This window comes from Micropterus dolomieu, linkage group LG12 (assembly GCF_021292245.1).
Source record: "Micropterus dolomieu isolate WLL.071019.BEF.003 ecotype Adirondacks linkage group LG12, ASM2129224v1, whole genome shotgun sequence".
Taxonomy (NCBI): domain Eukaryota; kingdom Metazoa; phylum Chordata; class Actinopteri; order Centrarchiformes; family Centrarchidae; genus Micropterus; species Micropterus dolomieu.
The window spans coordinates 19895966-19899999 of NC_060161.1; the positions used below are offsets into that span (position 1 = coordinate 19895966).

A 4034-nucleotide genomic window follows, 5' to 3' on the forward strand; every position below is an offset into this window, starting at 1 on the left:
GATTTCATTTTCCAACAGGACTTGGCACCTGCACACAGTGCCAAAGCTACCAGTACCTGGTTTAAGGACCATGGTATCCCTGTTCTTAATTGGCCAGCAAACTCGCCTGACCTTAACCCTATAGAAAATCTATGGGGTATTGTGAAGAAGAAGATGCGATACGCCAGACCAAACAATGCAGAAGAGCTGAAGGACACTATCAGAGCAACCTGGGCTCTCATAACACCAGAGCAGTGCCACAGACTGATCGACTCCATGCCACACCGCACTGCTGCAGTAATTCAGGCAAAAGGAGCCCCAACTAAGTATTGAGTGCTGTACATGCTCATACTTTTCATGTTCATACATTTCAGTTGGCCAACATTTCTAATAATCCTTTTTTGTATTGGTCTTAAGTGATATTCTAATTTTCTGAGATACTGAATTTAGGATTTTCATTAGTTGTCAGTTTTAATCATCACAATTAAATGAAATAAACATTTGAAATATATCAGTCTGTGTGTAATGAATGAATATAATATCCAAGTTTCACTTTTTGAATGGAATTACTGAAAGAAATCAACTTTTTGATGATATTCTAATTATATGACCAGCACCTGTGTGTGTGCGCGTGCGTGTGTATGTGTGTATATATCTATATCTTAGACAAGGATCCTTAAAGATGACAAGTAAAGGTGTAGGTTTCATGAGGACGACTGCAACTAACAATTATTTTCATTATTAATTAATCTGTTGATTATTTTCGCAATTAATCAATTAGTTGTCTGGTCCAGACAATGTCAGAAAATGGTGAAAAATGTTGATCAGCGTTTCCCAAAGTCCAAGATGACAATCTCAAGTGTCTTGTTTTGTCCACAACCCCAAAATACTCAGTTTAGTCTCACCGAGGAGGAAAGAAACTAGGAAATATTCACATTAGGAAAGCTGGAATAAGAGAGTTTGGACATTTTGATTAATTGTTATCAAAATAGTTGGGGATTAATATAACAGTTCGATTAATCGTTGCAACTCTATATCATGAGTTAGTGATGATTAGAAGCCACATATCTGCCACAAAACACAGCCATCAGCTGTGCTTTGTTCAAAATACTATTTATAAGAATAACCTGAAATAAAATTCAACTGCATTATGTCACGTTATCTTAGAGAACTGCACATAACAAATGTTAGGGATGACCTTTGAAGACTGCGGAAGAATTTTAAAATCCTCAAATATCAACATCGGTATCTGTCTTAATATAAAACACAGAATTAATATATTTTTGGCAATGAATTTATCATTGCAACCATTTTATTGGATTAAACGAACAAATAAGGGGCGTTACAACTCTAAAAACACCAATAACTACACACATTTTACACACCCTGTATATATTTATAAACTGAATACTGCTGGGGATTAGACTAAGTAAAGTGAGCAAATGATTACATGGTGAATCATCAATTCTCAGATTTCATGCACACAGGAGTCAAGCTAAAGCATGTACTTGAACGCCTTTTTGGAAAGCCACTGTGTGATCGACACAATGCCTAAAAAAGGATTGCAAACAGGAGGACAAGCCAAAAGCAAACAGCCCACTCACATTGATTGTATGTGGGTCGTGTGTGATAAGTCCTTGTTGGTAAGAGGATTATAATGATGGATGAGGTGAGGTGATGCAGACACACAGAAATACAACGCCTGCAACGCAGCATTTAAGCCTTTGACTTTTATATTTCTATTCATGGAGCTGCTGTAGCTACCATTATTCATGGGGTTGACAGACATTACACAGTTACCACGTGGAGGAAAGAGTGACCACCACCTCCACTGGGGAGCTAGTTTAAGCACTCTGTCTGGATCCGGGTGAGCTACAGGGCCAGGAAAGTAATCTGATCACAGTTTTTATCAGTTTTAAAGACAGTTGTTTTGTTTTGTAGCTCGTCCAGTTGTCAATCAATTAGCTCGGCTGGACCTTCTTGCTGAATGCAAAAGAAGGCGTAGCAGCTCGTGAAATGTCAAAGTTGCTGCCAAGAGTCAAGCAAGCTGGGATAAACAAAGACAACATCCGGTGTTTTAAAATTCCAAAATAAAATATCTCTACCTCAAAGCGTTTCAGCAACACAGAAAACTGATTAAAAACAAACCTGAGATAACTGTAGCAAATAAACGATGAATTCAGGTCAACCCCATGTAACGTTACTCCCTGTTCTTGTCTTTCGATAGCAACCACAGTATTTTCACGCTTTTATTTTGAAGGCCAGAGGTTCTGTTAGCTTAACATGTTTGACACAATAAAGCTTAATGGATCGATATGTGCTAATTAGATAGAAAATAACATTAAGACAACAGGACGTTAGTCAACATGGGTTAGGAAATACGATTAAAAACACTATACCTGTAAACAGTGTCTCTAATCAACATTAGCAACCTATTATTAGCATGTCCTACCTTTTACAGTGACTCTCCTGTTCCTTTAAGTCTCATCTACAAATCAAGAACAAGAAGATTGTTAAAACAAAGCAAAGACGGCACATTACAGACACATTAAGTTAGCGACATGTTGCTGTTTTCAGTTCCACACAGCAACATTAACACGACTGAAAGAGGAACCAAGTGCTGTTCGTCCAAATCTGTCCTTTGTGCGTCACATACGTGTAAAACCAAAAAATAACACTTAAGTAATAAACTAACCCATAATGGATGATAATTAGCAACATTTAACTTTAATAACAGGCTTGCTGACTTACTTGATAGCCTGTTTTGAACTCGAGCAGAGCCCGTGCCTTGCCTCCAGGCTAACTTCAACACAGCCGAGGAGGAAACAATGGAATAATAACCGACACCAAACGTTACCGCCCGAAACGAGCCGCACAAACACCATCTAACGTTACGTCTCCATTTACACGTTAAAGGGTCAGTGAAAGTTATCCCGGGATAACTTTCTTCTAGCTTTAGCGTCGTTAACCTACTTTGTGACCGATCCAGAGGCCTTTAGCAGCAGCAGCTCTTCACTTCAATCACGACGTCTGACGTAGCTACTGCTGTCTGTGCGTGCGTGCCTGTGTGCGCGCACAGAGGTGGGGTGGGGGAGAAATACAAATCTCGACCATATTATAAATTAAAAAATGTTAAATAACAAATTAAAATGCTTTGAGAAAGGTTTATTTACACAATAAGAAAACATGAAATGAAATGTAAATATAGAAGAAACAAATGTGCATTGTCCAAAAAAAAGTAACTTCAGCTAATGATCTAACAAGGATCCTAAAAGAAGGAAAAGCGGTAGTGTTCATGAGTTAGTGATGATGAATCCATGACACAGACTTAATGAATATTTGGCTGTTGATTCATCATTGTAACCATTTTATTGGAAGAATAGAAACACATTATAGGCTTTACAACTCTACACAAATAACTAAACAAATTCCCTCTTTATATATTTATAAACTGAATACTGCTGGGGATGAGACGAGGTTAGAACACGATTAAAACTTTGTTTGTCTGCACAATAAGAGAATATGAAATGCAATGTAAATGTAGAAAAAAAAGTAACTTAAGCTAAAGAAAACAAGATACTGATTACAGTTAGTTACAGTCAATAAAGATATTTCCACCTTATTGTTATTATTATTACATTACATTATTAAATCCCACTCAGCTACATAACCGTTGAATATTTTTTCAAAATAGTGTAAAAATATCTTCTCCTCTTGTTCTTGTGAACACAATTAAGTGTATGTATATGTACCCATGATAAGCATAAATTAAATCCACATTTCTAACAGGAAACATAGATTTTTAAGCTTTTTGAGCTGAATGTCACATGTTTTGGAAATCTCTACTTAAAACTTTGGGGTTTTCATTTAAAATAAATATTTGACGTTTCCCATATTTGAAATAAAATAACATTTTACACAGTGAAATAAATACATGCATCTATATAGTTGTTTACAGCAAGCAGCAGCTAATATGAAGGTCAAGCGCGTGAGTTATTATTTTGCGGTTCATGAGATTTGGGTCAACCGTCTCTCTCGCCCCCCCCCCCCCCCCC

The 4034-nt window shown here is 37.0% G+C and overlaps 1 protein-coding gene across 2 annotated transcripts in view; it reads right to left on the minus strand.

The window, feature by feature from the left end:
• Positions 1-3041, minus strand: part of trip6 (thyroid hormone receptor interactor 6) — a 40255-nt gene extending 37214 nt beyond the window's left edge. Inside the window, exons 1-2 of one of the 2 annotated variants that reach the window (XM_046064422.1) lie at positions 2953-3041; positions 2432-2467 (exon numbers count right to left, since the gene is read on the minus strand). The gene's annotated coding sequence lies outside the window, so the exon portion shown is untranslated. Of the gene's footprint in view, positions 1-2431; positions 2468-2730 lie in introns of both variants that reach the window. The other variant, XM_046064421.1, reaches the window with a different exon arrangement.
• Between the last annotated feature and the right edge of the window lie 993 nt (positions 3042-4034).